Source organism: Chiloscyllium punctatum, chromosome 36 (assembly GCF_047496795.1).
Source record: "Chiloscyllium punctatum isolate Juve2018m chromosome 36, sChiPun1.3, whole genome shotgun sequence".
In the NCBI taxonomy this organism is placed as follows: Eukaryota; Metazoa; Chordata; class Chondrichthyes; order Orectolobiformes; family Hemiscylliidae; genus Chiloscyllium; species Chiloscyllium punctatum.
The window spans coordinates 62,526,750-62,544,904 of record NC_092774.1 but is presented as its reverse complement, the minus strand read 5'-3'; the positions used below and the strand labels follow the sequence as shown (position 1 = coordinate 62,544,904).

The 18,155-nt window shown below is 45.4% G+C and overlaps 3 non-coding genes across 3 annotated transcripts; all 3 read left to right on the top strand.

Moving 5' to 3' along the window:
- The first annotated feature begins 485 nt into the window (after nucleotides 1-485).
- On the top strand, nucleotides 486-559 carry trnan-guu (transfer RNA asparagine (anticodon GUU)). Its single transcript has one exon. It is a non-coding gene; the product is annotated as a tRNA-Asn (tRNA).
- A 9,994-nt stretch (nucleotides 560-10,553) lies between these two features.
- trnan-guu (transfer RNA asparagine (anticodon GUU)) lies at nucleotides 10,554-10,627 on the top strand. The gene has a single exon. It is a non-coding gene; the product is annotated as a tRNA-Asn (tRNA).
- A 3,278-nt stretch (nucleotides 10,628-13,905) lies between these two features.
- On the top strand, nucleotides 13,906-13,979 carry trnan-guu (transfer RNA asparagine (anticodon GUU)). The gene has a single exon. It is a non-coding gene; the product is annotated as a tRNA-Asn (tRNA).
- The last annotated feature ends 4,176 nt before the right edge of the window (nucleotides 13,980-18,155 follow it).

Genomic DNA, 18,155 nt, shown 5'->3' with positions numbered 1-18,155 from the left:
GTTCATGAAGCAAAACAGAAATCCCAGTCTCCAGCTTTGTGAACCTTTAGAAACACTTTGGGAAGCGGATTTCGAGGAGAATGAAAGATGACCGGTCCGATTGAGCAGAGACAGTCCAGACACCGTCCCCTTGTTGAAGAGGCCGGGAGGTTGACTCTGATGTTCTCGGCACATGAACTGATCTGAGACATTGAAAGAATTCTCGTTCCTGCACATCAGGAATTCAAACCCCTTCTCCCCTGCGAGCCAATGAGAGAACTCGGGAACAGGCAAAACACTGAAAGGCTGGAAGGGCGCCGGCCCCGGAGTAAGAAAGCTAGTTCCTCGTGACATGGATGTGTCTGCAGACTGTCCCCGGTATCTCCACAACACATCTCCCAGGATTGATTATGGAAAAGGAAAACAAATAGACGACAATTGTAATTCCTGGCGGGGAGGTTGAATTATAAAATCACTAGGCGATGGTGCAGGCCTCGACCACGCCTGTCTCTGTGGCGCAATTGGTCAGCGCGTTCGGCTGTTAACCGAAAGGTTGGTGGTTCGAGCCCACCCTGGAGCGGTGTGTTTGCTGCCCTTCTTTGGCTTCGAAGCTGTGCGTTTTTCATGGGGTCAGGAAAATGTTCCCCAAACGGAGTTCTTCTCCATAAAGGGGTTTCGGAATTGAATTAATGTCTCACGTAAGGGACTGCGTATGCTGAAAAGACCAGACCGAAAGAGAAACTCAGCAGGTTTGACAGTACCTGTCGGAGAAAACAGAATTTTGAAATGTTGCCTCTGATTCTCGTCCCACAGATGTTGCCTGACCTGCTGAGTTCCTCCTGCAATTTCTAACTGAAAGTTCATTTCATCATTTGGGGTGAAACACCTAAATATCTGCAAACACCATGTGCCGATATTTAACCCTTTCGAATCACTGTGAAGTGATTGGATTCAAACAAACTCTGCGATGATTCACTCTTTCTCAGCTCCACAGGCAGACAGACCTGGGAAGTCAAGCTGTCAGTGTGGTTCTGTATTCGTGGGCCGAGTGGTTGATGCGATGTACATGAAATCCATTGCGGTTTCCCCACGCAGGTGTGAACCCTGCCGAGTACAAAATGAGACATGTCGTCGAAAAGAAAGGGAGCTTGCTCCCCGGCTTCTTCTTAAAGATTCCAATCAGTGGAAGGGGAAAAATATTTCACTCAAATTGGGACTGGTGGGAATCTGCAACCCACTGCCTGTTCGGGTGGAACAAGCAGATACCCGCAGAGCTTCTTTTGAGGCTATGAGCAAAGTGTTTGGAAATGAGACTAGAACAGTGAGGTGCTTGAAATCGTGATCGAAATGAAGCCGGCACCTGAGGACAAGGGTGTTTCCTTTGCCAGTGAAAGATACTGCTTCACAAAGTTGGGCCTGTGGAAGGGAATCAGTGACGGTGATTATCTTTGGTTGTTCACCTTGTGAATGAACCCATTGCTGAGCATGTCCGTGTTAACGTCAGAACTCTGCAGCATGGTGGCGTAAGATACGTACAGGGCCGGGGCGCAATGGATGATGCATCTGACTCCACCTACCTGTTTGAAATGCAGCTCACAGCTTCTTCACACACACCAATTAATCTTTCTCATTGTCCTGAAGCCGGGACACGGTTTGAATTCCCGATCTGCGGGAATGAGAATCCTTTCACTGTCTCGCGTCAGTAAATGTCCCTGAGAACATTGGAGGCAACTCACAGCGTAGTCAGATGAGGGGAAGCTGAAATAGCTCCACATGCTGCTCACGGGCACATTTTATTCTCCCCAACTCAACGCCTCAACCTCTGCGGCTCCTGGCAGTGGAAAAGAAACAATCACCAAAACCCAGTCTAAGCTCTGTGAATGATCGGAAAATCAGCAAACGTTCATCCCTTCGGACTTTCTATCCTGGGCTGACAGGGATGGGTTTTGTCACTCTTTTGTAGGACATTGCAAGTGGATGTTTTGCAAAAAAGCACCACAATGCAATCTGATTAATCAGGCCCTGGATGTTTTCGGTCTTTGAATGTAAGTGTTGTGCTCCAGAACTTTGCTGTTCACAGTTTATAATACTTATCTTCCCAGTCCCCTGTATCACTTGTCGAAGATGTTTAATTTGTGTCTTGTAATCCTTTCACTGTCTGCTAATGAGGTTAGCGTTTCCGTGTTTTACCTAAATTATCTTGACCTTACATACCTCAAGCCTCAAGCTTATTTCAAGAGAAACCTTCTCCAGTTCAAAAGCCAACTGTTCATGATGGCTGTGTTTCTTGTCACGTGTCCAATTTCAGATCGATGTTGTTATGTCCCTTCTACTCCTTCAGATCCAGGTTTCGCTCACAGGGCTAGAACAGAACTGTCACCAAATACATTTACCAATCTACGTTCATCCTATCGATTGTATTCGCATCATCAACACTTCTCATCAAAATAACTCGAGAGATTTTCATCACAATTTTCTGTGAACAGTCATACATTAGCTTTGCTGAATGAACCCCAAATTTCTTGAAGTGGCTCCTTATTTTCGGCCCTGATTATTAATCTCTCTACGCATGGGAATGGATCCTTCCCTCCCGCTCTATCTCTCATCAATGTGTTTAGTTCAATTCGATCTCCCATCAGCCTCCTCTGTCCTGATCGACTCCAGGGAAACAGGAAACGTTGGGGCTATGGCGCGGACAGGACAAGCCCAATACTCACCTTTCCTGTTAGAACTATTCCATGAGAAAGTTTAGACCTCAACTTTGGGCGTGTAGTTGTGGCCGAACACTTAAGGTGTTGGTATAAAGATCCTTTGGGGCACCCCCGCCCAGGGTGGTAACCTGTTGACGATGCTTTCTTCGCTGGCTATTTTAAATGACTTCCTGTTGGTTGCATTATCGCTCAAACTTCACAAAACCCGTCTCAATAAAGTCCCGTTTTCTCATGTCTGGGAATTGATTGCCATGCAGGAAACTCGGGTTCTGAACAAACAACGTACCAGACTCACAAGGTCAGCTCTGTTTCCCTTTCCACAGATGCTGCTCGACCTGTTGGCTTTCTGTAGTATTGTCTGTGTTTATTAGGCACAAGTGCTGCTTTTCATTCAAGAACTTCAATCCCTGTCCTCTGGTAACTGACTCTGCTCAGTGGCAATTGGTTCTTCTGATCATTCATCTGCCCATTCCCACCGCTTCTTGTCCCATCATTACCAACAGCCCCAGGAAATCTCCAGTTAACCTTCTTTGCTCCAAAGCGAACATTCTCAACCTTGGCAATGTCTCGCCAAAATTGAAATTCCTCATCCCTGGACATGAGGCAAGGCGTACAATTGGGAAGACATTTTGGCAAAATATTGTCAGTTAGGCAATGGAAAAATGTTCAAATGTTCATGAAGCAAAACAGAAATCCCAGTCTCCAGCTTTGTGAACCTTTAGAAACACTTTGGGAAGCGGATTTAGAGGAGAATGAAAGATGACCGGTCCGATTGAGCAGAGACAGTCCAGACACCGTCCCCTTGTTGAAGAGGCCGGGAGGTTGACTCTGATGTTCTCGGCACATGAACTGATCTGAGACATTGAAAGAATTCTCGTTCCTGCACATCAGGAATTCAAACTCCTTCTCGCCTCCGAGCCAATGAGAGAACTCGGGAACAGGCAAAACGCTGAAAGGCTGGAAGGGCGACGGCCCCGGAGTAAGAAAGCTAGTTCCTCGTGACATGGATGTGTCTGCAGACTGTCCCCGGTATCTCCACAACACATCTCCCAGGCTTGATTATGGAAAAGTAAAACTGATCGACGACAATTGTAATTCTAGGCGGGGAGGCTGAATTATAATATCACTAAGCGATGGTGCAGCCCACGCTAGCGCCTGTCTCTGTGGCGCAATTGGTCAGCGCGTTCGGCTGTTAAGCAATAGGTAGGTGGTTCGAGCCCACCCAGGGGCTGTGTGTTCGCTGCTCTTCTTTGGCTTCGAAGCTGTGCGCTTTTAATGGGGTCAGGAAAATGTTCCCCAAGCGGAATTCTTCTCCATTAAGGGGTTTCGGAATTGAATTAATGTCTCACGTTCAGGACTGCGTATGCTGAGAAGACCAGACCAAAAGAGAAACTCGGCAGGTTTGACAGTACCTGTCGGTGAAAACAGAATTTTGAAATGTTGCCTCTGATTCTCTTTCCACAGATGTTGCCTGACCTGCTGAGGTCCTCCTGCAATTTCTCACTGAAAGTTCATTTCATCTTTTGGGGTGAAACACCGAAATATCTGCAAACACCATGTGCCGATATTTAACCCTTTCGAATCACTGTGAAGTGATTGGATTCAAACAAACTCTGCGATGATTCACTCTTTCTCAGCTCCATAGGCAGACAGACCTGGGAAGTCAAGCTGTCAGTGTGGTTCTGTATTCGTGGGCCGAGTGGTTGATGCGATGTACATGAAATCCATTGCGGTTTCCCCACGCAGGTGTGAACCCTGCCGAGTACAAAATGAGAAATGTCGTCGAAAAGAAAGGGAGCTTGCTCCCCGGCTTCTTCTTAAAGATTCCAATCAGTGGAGGGGGAAAAATATTTCACTGAAATTGGGACTGGTGGGAATCTGCAACCCACTGCCTGTTCGGGTGGAGCAAGCCGATACCCGCAGAGCTTCTTTTGAGGCTATGAGCAAAGTGTTTGGAAATGAGACTAGAACAGTGAGGGGCTTGAAATCGTGATCGAAATGAAGCAGGCACCTGAGGACAAGGGTGTTTCCTTTGCCAGTGAAAGATACTGCTTCACAAAGTTGGGCCTGTGGAAGGGAATCAGTGACGGTGATTATCTTTGGTTGTTCACCTTGTGAATGAACCCATTGCTGCGCATGTCCGTGTTAACGTCAGAACTCTGCAGCATGGTGGCGTTAGATACGCACAGGGCCGGGGCGCAATGGATGATGCATCTGACTCCACCTACCTGTTTGAAATGCAGCTCACAGCTTCTTCACACACCCCAATTAATCTTCTCGTTGTCCTGAAGCCGGCACACGGTTTGAATTCCCGATCTGCGGGAATGAGAATCCTTTCACTGTCTCGCGTCAGTAAATGTCCCTGAGAACATCGGAGTCAACTCACAGCGCAGTCAGATGAGGGGAAGCTGAAATAGCCCCACATGCTGCTCACGGGCACATTTTATTCTCCCCAACTCAACGCCTCAAACACTGCGGCTCCAGGGAGTGGAAAAGAAACAATCACCAAAACCCAGTCTAAGCTCTGTGAATCTTCAGAAAATCAGCAAACGTTCATCCCTTCGGATTTTCTATCCTGGGCTGACAGGGATGGGTTTTGTCACTCTTTTGTAGGACATTGCAAGTGGCTGTTTTGCAAAAAAGCACCACAATGCAATCTGATTAATCAGGACCTGGATGTTTTCGGTCTTTGAATGTAAGTGTTGTGCTCCAGAACTTTGCTGTTCACAGTTTATAATACTTATCTTCCCAGTTCCCTGTATCATTTGTCGAAAATGTTTAATTTGTGTCTTGTAATCCTTTCACTGTCTGCTAATGAGGATAGAGTTTCCATGTTTTACCTAAATTATCTTGGCCTTGCATACCTCAAGCCTCAAGCTAATTTCACGAGAAAGCTTCTCTAGTTCAAAAGCCAACTGTTCATGATGGCTCTGTTCCTTGTCACGTGTCCAGTTTCAGATCGATGTTGTTAATGTCCCTTATACTCCTTCAGATCCAGGTTTCGCTCACAGGGCTAGAACAGAACTGTCACCAAATACATTTACCAATCTACGTTCATCCTATCGATTGTATTAGCATCATCAACACTTCTCATCAAAATAACTCGAGAGACTTTCATCACAATTTTCTGTGAACAGTTCTACATTAGCTTTGCTGAATGAACCCCAAATTTCTTGAAGTGGCTCCTTATTTTCGGCCCTGATTATTAATCTCTCTACGCATGGGAATGGATCCTTCCCAGCCGCTCTATCTCTCATCAATGTGTGTAGTTCAATTCGATCTCCCATCAGTCTCCTCTGCCCTGATCAAATCCAGGGGAACAGGAAACGTTGGGGCTATGGCGCGGACAGGACAAGCCCAATACTCACCTTTCCTGTTAGAAGTATTCCATGAGAAAGTTTAGAGCACAACTTTGGGCGTTTAGTTGTGGCCGAACACTTAAGGTGTTGGCGTAGAGATTATTTGGGGCTCCCCCGCCCAGGGTGGTAACCTGCTGGCTATGCTTTCTTCGCTGGCGATTTTAAATGACTTCCTGTTGGTTGCATTATCGCTCAAACTTCACAAAACCCGTCTCAATAAAGACCCGTTTTCTCATGTCTGGGAATTGATTGCCATGCAGGAAACTCGGGTTCTGAACAAACAACGGACCAGACTCACAACGTCAGCTCTGTTTCCCTTTCCACAGATGCTACTCGACCTGTTGGCTTTCTGCAGTATTCTCTGTGTTTATTAGGCACAAGTGCTGCTTTTCATTCAAGAACTTCAATCCCTGTCCTCAGGTAACTGACTCTGGTCAGTGGCAATTGGTTCTTCTGATCATTAATCTGCCCATTCCCACCGCTTCTTCTCCCATCATGGCCAACAGCCCCAGGAAATCTCCAGTTATCCTTCTTTGCTCCAAAGCGAACATTCTCAACCTTGGGAATGTCTCCCCAGAATGGAAATTCCTCATCCCTGGACATGAGGCAAGGGAAGAGAATTTGGCAAATATTGTCAGTTAGGAAATGGAAAAAATGTGCAAATGTTCATGAAGCAAAACAGAAATCCCAGTCTCCAGCTTTGTGAACCTTTAGAAACACTTTGCGAAGCGGACTGCGAGGAGAATGAAAGATGACCGGTCCGATTGAGCAGAGACAGTCCAGACACCGTCCCCTTATTGAAGAGGCCGGGAGGTTGACTCTGATGTTCTCGGCACATGAACTGATCTGAGACATTGAAAGAATTGTCGTTCCTGCACATCAGGAATTCAAACCCCTTCTCCCCTGCGAGCCAATGAGAGAACTCGGGAACAGGCAAAACACTGAAAGGCTGGAAGGGCGCCGGCCCCGGAGTAAGAAAGCTAGTTCCTCGTGACATGGATGTGTCTGCAGACTGTCCCCGGTATCTCCACAAGAATCTCCCAGGCTTGATGATGGAAAAGTAAAACTGATAGACGACAATTGTAATTCTTGGCGGGGGGCTGAATTATAAAATCACTACGCGATGGCGCAGCACCCGCCGGCGCCTGTCTCTGTGCGCAATTGTTCAGCGCGTTCGGCTGTTAACCGGAAGGTTGATGGTTCGAGCCCACCCAGGGGCGGTGTGTTCGCTGCCCTTCTTTGGCTTCGAAGCTGTGCGCTTTTAATGGGGTCAGGAAAATGTTCCCCAAACTGAAATCTTCTCCGCAAACGGCTTTCTGAATTGAATTAATGTCTAACGGAAGGAACTGCGTCTGCTGAGAAGACGAGACCAAGAGAGAAACTCGGCAGGTTTGACAGTACCTGTCGGAGAAAACACAATCTTGAAATGTTGCCTCTGATTCTCTTTCCACAGATGTTGCCTGACCTGCTGAGTTCCTCCTGCAATTTCTAACTGAAAGTTCATTTCATCTTTTGGGGTGAAACACCGAAATATCTGCAAACACCATGTGCAGATATTTAACCCTTTCGAATCACTGTGAAGTGATTGGATTCAAACAAACTCTGCGATGATTCACTCTTTCTCAGCTCCATAGGCAGACAGACCTGGGAAGTCAAGCTGTCAGTGTGGTTCTGTATTCGTGGGCCGAGTGGTTAATGCGATGTACATGAAATCCATTGCGGTTTCCCCACGCAGGTGTGAACCCTGCCGAGTACAAAATGAGAAATGTCGTCGAAAAGAAAGGGAGTTTGCTCTCCGGCTTCTTCTTTAAGATTCAAATCAGTGGAGGGGGAAAACTATTTCACTCAAATTGGGACTGGTGGGAATCTGCAACCCACTGCCTGTTCGGGTGGAGCAAGCAGATACCCGCAGAGCTTCTTTTGAGGCTCTGAGCAAAGTGTTTGGAAATGAGACTAGAAGAGTGAGGGGCATGAAATCGTGATCGAAATGAAGCAGGCACCTGAGGACAAGGGTGTTTCCTTTGCCAGTGAAAGATACTGCTTCACAAAGTTGGGCCTGTGGAAGGGAATCAGTGACGGTGATTATCTTTGGTTGTTCACCTTGTGAATGAACCCATTGCTGCGCATGTTCGTGTTAACGTCAGAACTCTGCAGCATGGTGGCGTTAGATACGCACAGGGCCGGGGCCAATGGATGATGCATCTGACTCCACCTACCTGTTTGAAATGCAGCTCACAGCTTCTTCACACACCCCAATTAATCTTCTCATTGTCCTGAAGCCGGCATACGGTTTGAATTCCCGATCTGCGGGAATGAGAATCCTTTCACTGTCTCGCGTCAGTAAATGTCCCTGAGAACATCTGAGTCAACTCACAGCGCAGTCATATGAGGGGAAGCTGAAATAGCCCCACATGCTGCTCACGGGCACATTTTATTCTCCCCAACTCAACGCCTCAAACACTGCGGCTCCTGGCAGTGGAAAAGGAACAATCACCAAAACCCACTCTAAGCTCTGTGAATCTTCATAAAATCAGCAAACGTTCATCCCTTCGGATTTTCTATCCTGGGCTGACAGGGATGGGTTTTGTCACTCTTTCGTAGGACATTGCAAGTGGATGTTTTGCAAAAAAGCACCACAATGCAATCTGATTAATCAGGACCTGGATGTTTTCGGTCTTTGAATGTAAGTGTTGTGCTCCAGAACTTTGCTGTTCACAGTTTATAATACTTATCTTCCCAGTCCCCTGTATCACTTGTCGAAAATGTTTAATTTGTGTCTTGTAATCCTTTCACTGTCTGCTAATGAGGATAGCGTTTCCGTGTTTTACCTAAATTATCTTGACCTTGCATACCTCAAGCCTCAAGCGAATTTCACGAGAAACCTTCTCCAGTTCAAAAGCCAACTGTTCATGATGGCTCTGTTCCTTGTCACGTGTCCAATTTCAGATCGATGTTGTTAATGTCCCCTCTACTCCTTCAGATCCAGGTTTCGCTCACAGAGCTAGAACAGAACTGTCACCAAATACATTTACCAATCGACGTTCATCCTATCGATTGTATTAGCATCATCAACACTTCTCATCAAAATAACTCGAGAGACTTTCATCACAATTTTCTATGAACAGTCATACATTAGCTTTGCTGAATGAACCCCAAATTTCTTGAAGTGGCTCCTTATTTTCGGCCCTGATTATTAATCTCTCTACGCATGGGAATGGATCCTTCCCAACCGCTCTATCTCTCATCAATGTGTGTAGTTCAATTCGATCTCCCATCAGCCTCCTCTGTCCTGATCAAATCCAGGGGAACCGGAAACGTTGGGGCTATTGCGCGGACAGGACAAGCCCAATACTCACCTTTCCTGTTGGAACTATTCCATGAGAAAGTTTAGACCACAACTTTGGGCGTGTAGTTGTGGCCGAACACTTAAGGTGTTGGCGTAGAGATCCTTTGGGGCTCCCCGCCCAGGGTGGTAACCTGCTGGCTATGCTTTCTTCGCTGGCGATTTTAAATGACTTCCTGTTGGTTGCATTATCGCTCATACTTCATAAAACCCGTCTCAATAAAGACCCGTTTTCTCATGTCTGGGAATTGATTGCCATGCAGGAAACTCGGGTTCTGAACAAACAACGTACCAGACTCACAACGTCAGCTCTGTTTCCCTTTCCACAGATGCTGCTCGACCCGTTGGCTTTCTGTAGTATTCTCTGTGTTTATTAGGCACAAGTGCTGCTTTTCATTCAAGAGCTTCAATCCCTGTCCTCTGGTAACTGACTCAGGTCAGTGGCAATTGGTTCTTCTGATCATTAAACTGCCCATTCCCACCGCTTCTTCTCCCATCATGACCAACAGCCCCAGGAAATCTCCAGTTATCCTTCTTTGCTACAAAGCGAACATTCTCAACCTTGGGAATGTGTCCCCAAAATGGACATTCCTCATCCCTGGTCATGAGGCAAGGCGTACAATTGGAAGAGATTTTGGCAAAATATTGTCAGTTAGGAAATGGAAAAATGTTCAAATGTTCATGAAGCAAAACAGAAATCCCAGTCTCCAGCTTTGTGAACCTTTAGAAACACTTTGCGAAGCGGATTTAGAGGAGAATGAAAGATGACCAGTCCGATTGAGCAGAGACAGTCCAGACACCGTCCCCTTGTTGAAGAGGCCGGGAGTTGACTCTGATGTTCTCGGCACATGAACTGATCTGAGACATTGAAAGAATTGTCGTTCCTGCACATCAGGAATTCAAACCCCTTCTCCCCTGCGAGCCAATGAGAGAACTCGGGAACAGGCAAAACACTGAAAGGCTGGAAGGGCGCCGGCCCCGGAGTAAGAAAGCTAGTTCCTCGTGACATGGATTTGTCTGCAGACTGTCCCCGGTATCTCCACAACACATCTCCCAGGTTTGATTATGGAAAAGTAAAACTGATAGACGACAATTGTAATTCTAGGCGGGGAGGCTGAATTATAAAATCAGTAAGCAATGGTGCAGCCAACGTTCGCGCCTGTCTCTGTGGCGCAATTGGTCAGCGCGTTCGGTTGTTAATCGAAAGGTTGGTGGTTCGAGCCCACCCAGGGGCGGTATATTCGTTACCCGTCTTTGGCTTCGAAGCTGTGCGCTTTTAATGGGGTCAGGAAAATGTTCCCCAAGCGGAATTCTTCTCCATAAAGGGGTTTCGGAATTGAATTAACGTCTCACGTCAAGGACTGCATACGCTGAGAAGACCAGACCAAAAGAGAAACTCGGCAGGTTAGACAGTACCTGTCGGTGAAAACAGAATTTTGAAATGTTGCCTCTGATTCTCTTTCCACAGATGTTGCCTGACCTGCTGAGTTCCTCCTGCAATTTCTAACTGAAAGTTCATTTCATCTTTTGGGGTGAAACACCGAAATATCTGTAAACACCATGTGCCGATATTTAACCCTTTCGAATCACTGTGAAGTGATTGGATTCAAACAAACTCTGCGATGATTCACTCTTTCTCAGCTCCACAGGCAGACAGACCTGGGAAGTCAAGCTGTCAGTGTGGTTCTGTATTCGTGGGCCGAGTGGTTAATGCGATGTACATGAAATCCATTGCGGTTTCCCCACGCAGGTGAGAACCCTTCCGAGTACAAAATGAGAACTGTCGTCGAAAAGAAAGGGAGCTTGCTCCCCGGCTTCTTCTTTAAGATTCAAATCAGTGGAGGGGCAAAAATATTTCACTCATATTGGGACTGGTGGGAATCTGCAACCCACTGCCTGTTCGGGTGGAACAAGCAGATACCCGCAGAGCTTCTTTTGAGGCTATGAGCAAAGTGTTTGGAAATGAGACTAGAACAGTGAGGTGCTTGAAATCGTGATCGAAATGAAGCAGGCACCTGAGGACAAGGGTGTTTCCTTTGCCAGTGAAAGATACTGCTTCACAAAGTTGGGCCTGTGGAAGGGAATCAGTGACGGTGATTATCTTTGGTTGTTCACCTTGTGAATGAACCCTTTGCTGCGCATGTTCGTGTTAACGTCAGAACTCTGCAGCATGGTGGCGTGAGATACGCACAGGGCCAGGGCGCAATGGATGATGCATCTGAGCCCACCTTCCTGTTTGAACTGCAGCTCACAGCTTCTTCACACACCCCAATTAATCTTTCTCATTGTCCTGAAGCCGTCACACGGTTTGAATTCCCGATCTGCGGGAATGAGAATCCTTTCACTGTCTCGCGTCAGTAAATGTCCCTGAGAACATCTGAGTCAACTCACAGCGCAGTCAGATGAGGGGAAGCTGAAATAGCCCCACATGCTGCTCACGGGCACATTTTATTCTCCCCAACTCAACGCCTCAACCACTGCGGCTCCTGGCAGTGGAAAAGAAACAATCACCAAAACCCAGTCTAAGCTCTGTGAATCTTCAGAAAATCAGCAAACGTTCATCCCTTCGGATTTTCTATCCTGGGCTGACAGGGATGGGTTTTGTCACTCTTTTGTAGGACATTGCAAGTGGATGTTTTGCAAAAAAGCACCACAATGCAATCTGATTAATCAGGACCTGGATGTTTTCGGTCTTTGAATGTAAGTGTTGTGCTCCAGAACTTTGCTGTTCACAGTTTATAATACTTATCTTCCCAGTCCCCTGTATCACTTGTCGAAAATGTTTAATTTGTGTCTTGTAATCCTTTCACTGTCTGCTAATGAGGATAGCGTTTCCGTGTTTTACCGAAATTATCTTGACCTTGCATAGCTCAAGCCTCAAGCTAATTTCACGAGAAACCTTCTCCAGTTCAAAAGCCAACTGTTCATGATGGCTCTGTTCCTTGTCACGTGTCCAATTTCAGATCGATGTTGTTAATGTCCCTTCTACTCCTTCAGATCCAGGTTTCGCTCACAGGGCTAGAACAGAACTGTCACCAAATACATTTACCAATCGACGTTCATCCTATCGATTGTATTAGCATCATCAACACTTCTCATCAAAATAACTCGAGAGACTTTCATCACAATTTTCTGTGAACAGTTCTACATTAGCTTTGCTGAATGAACCCCAAATTTCTTGAAGTGGCTCCTTATTTTCGGCCCTGATTATTAATCTCTCTACGCATGGGAATGGATCCTTCCCAGCCACTCTTTGTCTCATCAATGTGTTTAGTTCAATTCGATCTCCCATCAGCCTCCTCTGTCCTGATCAAATCCAGGGGAACAGGAACCGTTGGGGCTATGGCGCGGACAGGACAAGCCCAATACTCACCTTTCCTGTTAGAACTATTCCATGAGAAAGTTTAGACCACAACTTTGGGCGTGTAGTTGTGGCCGAACACTTAAGGTGTTGGCGTAGAGATCATTTGGGGCTCCACCGCCCAGGGTGGTAACCTGCTGGCTATGCTTTCTTCGCTGGCGATTTTAAATGACTTCCTGTTGGTTGCATTATCGCTCAACCTTCACAAAACCCGTCTCAATAAAGACCCGTTTTCTCATGTCTGGGAATTGACTGCCATGCAGGAAACTCGGGTCTGAACAAACAACGTACCAGACTCACAACGTCAGCTCTGTTTCCCTTTCCACAGATGCTGCTCGACCTGTTGACTTTCTGCAGTATTCTCTGTGTTTATTAGGCACAAGTGCTGCTTTTCATTCAAGAACTTCAATCCCTGTCCTCAGGTAACTGACTCTGGTCAGTGGCAATTGGTTCTTCTGATCATTAATCTGCCCATTCCCACCGCTTCTTCTCCCATCATGACCAACAGCCCCAGGAAATCTCCAGTTATCCTTCTTTGCTCCAAAGCGAACATTCTCAACCTTGGGAATGTCTCCCCAGAATGGAAATTCCTCATCCCTGGACATGAGGCAAGGGAAGAGAATTTGGCAAAATATTGTCAGTTAGGAAATGGAAAAAATGTGCAAATGTTCATGAAGCAAAACAGAAATCCCAGTCTCCAGCTTTGTGAACCTTTATAAACACTTTGGGAAGCGGATTTAGAGGAGAATGAAAGATGACCGGTCCGATTGAGCAGAGACAGTCCAGACACCGTCCCCTTGTTGAAGAGGCCGGGAGGTTGACTCTGATGTTCTCGGCACATGAACTGATCTGAGACATTGAAAGAATCGTCGTTCCTGCACATCAGGAATTCAAACTCCTTCTCGCCTCCGAGCCAATGAGAGAACTCGGGAACAGGCAAAACACTGAAAGGCTGGAAGGGCGACGGCCCCGGAGTAAGAAAGCTAGTTCCTCGTGACATGGATGTGTCTGCAGACTGTCCCCGGTATCTCCACAACACATCTCCCAGGATTGATTATGGAAAAGTAAAACTGATAGACGACAATCGTAATTCCTGGCGGGGAGGCTGAATTATAAAATCATTAAGCGATGGTGCCGCCCATGTCTGCGACTGTCTCTGTGGCGCAATTGGTCAGCGCGTTCGGCTGTTAACCGAAAGGTTGGTGGTTCGAGCCCACCCAGGGGCGGTGTGTTCGCTGCTCTTCTTTGGCTTCGAAGCTGTGCGCTTTTCATGGGGTCAGGAAAATGTTCCCCAAACGGAAATCTTCTCCACAGAGGGTTTTCGGAATTGAATTAATGTCTCACGTAAGGGACATATTTCTTGAAGTGGCTCCTTATTTTCGGTCCTGATTATTAATCTCTCTTCACATGGGAATGGATCCTTCCCACCCGCTGTATCTCTCATCAATGTGTGTAGTTCAATTCGATCTCATCTCTCCACAATGAATGTCCCAGGCTTTATTATGGAAAAGTAAGACTTATAGACGACAAATGTAATTCTCGGCGGTGAGGCTGAATTATGAATTCACTCATAGCCTCCCCTAAGCGATGGTGCAGCCGGCGCAGTCACATTTCTCTATCGCACCGTTGGGCTGTGCGTTCAGCAGTTTACCGGGAGGTTGGTGATTCAACCCCGCACATGAGTGGTCTATTTGCTGCTCTCCCTCCAACTGCGAAGGTGTCTGCTTTTCATGGGGTCAGGCAAACAATTTCCAGAACAGTTGATTCTCATTCTGTTTCGCTGCTGTCGTTTGTCCCGTGTCCAGGAACCGGGCCCTCTCCAATGGCAGAAAATGTAACCTTTTTATTTCGAAACTTTTCTCTGACACCTGAGTGACCAGTGACAAGCATTGCCCTCCTCAACATAGGGTACAGTGAACAGGAGAATACCCCGCAGACCTCCACGAGTGTGTCATCTCAAATGTGCACATTGGGCCAGTGTATCAATGTGAAATATTTATGTTGAGTGTTTTGGGAAGGAAATGAGAAGGCGAGGTGCAGAACAGTGCGCCCTGAGACGGGAAAGCTGCAAAAGATAACATTACGTGAATCGGAGAGAACAGGACATGGCGGATTTCAGGCCCTGAACCCATAGGACAGACGGATGGGAGTGGAAGACAAGAAGAAAGAGAGACACAGAGTGAGCGAGAAAAGGGTGAAGTGTCAGAAAAACAGAAGTTAAGGAAAAACATAGAGAGACTGAGGAAGGGATACAATTCCAGTAGGTCCCAGCTTTCTCTATGGTTTCATACACTCCTTCTCATCCATGAGAGACAAGCCCTGCTCCTAGAATCAACGTCAGTCTGGATGGTTCAGGGTCGGTGTTTAGCACACTTGCTTTCATTTTTCACACCATTGAGTGTAGGAGTTGGGACGTCGTGTTGAGGTTGTACAGGATGTTGATGAGGCCACTTTTAGTTTCTGTTCATTAATATGTAAATCCCAGAACTACTTTTAAGTCACATTCTCCAGATAACTTCAGGTTTTATAAAAAGAGGTGACATCTCAGCTCAGTCAATGCATTAAAGGTGTGAAGTTTGAGTCTGTCTGCATCCCAATCTTGAGTTAGACTGGTTGTATTTTCAAAGTAGGGATTTATAAAATATGACATGGCTTGACTGCCTGCAGATTGCGCACTTTTTGAGGAAAACTGAATGTATCTGCAAATATAATTCTGAAAATCCAAATTCATCCCATAGACTTGTGTGTGCATAAGAGAGTGCGTGTTTGTATGCTTGCTAAAGTGTCATAATTTGGAGATGCCGGTGTTGGACTGGGGTGTACAAGGTTAAAAATCACACAACACCAGGTTATAGTCCAATAGGTTTAATTGAAAGCACTAGCTTTTGGAGCGCTGTTCCATCATCAGGTTGTGGAGGACACAATTGTAAGGTACAGAATTTATAGCAAAAATTTACAGTGTGATGTAACTGAAATTGTACATAGAAAAATACCTTGATTGTTTATTGAGTCTTTCATCTGTTCATAAACCATGATATTTTCTCTTCTTTCATATGTAAATAGAGTCATAGAGATGTACAGCATGGAAACAGACCCTTCGGTCCAACCTGTCCATGCCGACCAGATATCCCAACCCAATCCACTCCCACCTGCTAGCACCCTGCCCATATCCTTCCAAACCCTTCCTGTTCATATACCCATGCAAATGCCTCTTAAATGTTCTCAGGTTAACTGTAACAATTGGTGTTAGCTAACATCAATTGTTACAGTTAACCTGAAAATGTAACTTATGTAAATTTTAATAAGTTTTGCGATTTACATATGAGAAAAGTGAAACTATCATGGTATTCGAACAGATGAAAGAGTCAACAAACAATCAAGGTATTTTTCAATGTATAATTTCAGCTTCATCACACTGTCAACTTTTGTTATAAATTCTGCGTCTTATAATTGTGTCCTCCACAACCACCTGATTAAGGAGTGGTGCTCCGAACGCTAATGCTTCCAATAAAACCTGTTGGACTATAACCTGGTGTTGTGTGATTTTTAACTTGGTAAAGTGTAAGTGTGATGGAGTGTAAGGCTGTGAAAGGCTGTATTTGTGTGTGTACCTGAGAGAGACCGTGAGGGGTTGCATTTTGGTAAAACAAACAACGGCAAGACTTGTACAGTAAATGGTAGGGACCTGGGTCTTGTTGTAGAACAGAGAGACCTTTTATTTGGGGGGGGGGGGAGTGGAGGGGAAGTTTCAGGTACATAGTTCTTTGAAAGTTGCATCACCGGTAGACAGGGTGGTTAAGGTGTTGTTTAGCACACTTGCTTTCATTTTTCACACCATTGAGTGTTGGAGTTGGGACGTCATGTTGAGGTTGTACAGGATGTTGATGAGGCCACTTTTAGTGCACTGAGTACAGTCCTGGTCGCCCTGTTATAGGAAGAATACTATTGGAGAGGGTTTGGAAAAGCTTTCCCAGGATGTTGCCTGGACTGAAGGGTTCAGGTTATAAGGAGAGGCTTGGACCTTTTTCACTGGAGTGTAGGAGGTTGAGGGTGACCTTGTAGAAATTTACAAAATCATGAAGGTTGGAGGTAAAGTGATTAGCAAATGTCTGTTCCTTAGTGAAGGAGAATTAAAAACTAGGGGACTTTTTTTAAGGTGAGAGGAGAGAGATTTTAAAAGGAACCTGAGGGATAACGTTTTTACACAGATGTTAGTTTGTGAGTGAACGAACTTCCAGAAGTGATAGACGCAGGTATAGTTACAACATTTAAAAAAACATTTGGATGGTGTAATGAAGGTGTAGGTGTGTAGTGTACCTTTTGACAGAGAGGAAACGAGCAAGGACTGACTGAAAGCACAAAGCGTGCTGAATAATTTAAAAATGTAACGTTTGGTTGAAACAAATAGCTGGAGTTGTGTTGCCATGGAACAAAAAACAAATTCCAATTTGGCCAATCAGTTTAAAGTATGCTCCTGATACCAAAATCCTATCGAATTTGAATTTTACAGTTTGGAATGACACCAAACCAATGAAATGATCTGATGTTTTGGGGTATAAAACCAGACATTTTGAACAATTAGAGGGGAAACAGCAAAGACAACCAAGCAAGCACCAACAGAAGGCCAGCTGGATATCTCCCTTGAAGAGGCAGGTTCTTCCATTTCTATCATTGGGTGACCCAAATGAGACATTTTCACTGATCGCTGCACAATGATCTTCCTGCTGGATTTTTTTCAGGGGGCACAGTTTCTGGTGAGAGAAATCCTGTATCCTGGGAAGGTGGGTAAATAAGAAAAACTGCTGGTAATAGCATTTTAACTGTGGAACCGCCAGCTCTTGTGGGAGGAGTGCAATCCTCAAAAACATTTTGGAGGAATACTGTTTTACTGTGAGACTGAAAACAGTTTTCCCACTGAACGTTAAACAGATACTGAGAATGTAAAACGTTATAAAGTGTGTTCCTGGGAAATGGAGGAGAATTGAACTTGCCAACATGAACCAAACTTTGCAGAGAAAGGAAATTTCCTGGGACGGAAGAGGTTGATAGCAGTCAATAATTGTCAGATTATTTGATGAAGATAACAGCTCATATGGGGTGATTACTGGGGATCCCAGAAGATTCATATAGAACTTAAAAAATCTTTAATTAGGTTTGAAACATTGTTTTGTGTTTTGATTGATAAGGTTTATCTAAAGGAAGAAATCTGCTAACTTTAAAAAAATCAAGGTTAAGGAGGGACAGATTGATTGTATGATTGTTTGAGGACAGATAAAAAGACATTTATTGACAGTGAGGTGGGAGTAGAGCTCAGAGTGATACAATTCTAAAATTTCCCTCTGTGAATGAATGGAAAACTGCTTAAAGATTGGCTCCTGGTCTTATACTTCACCAATTTAGAT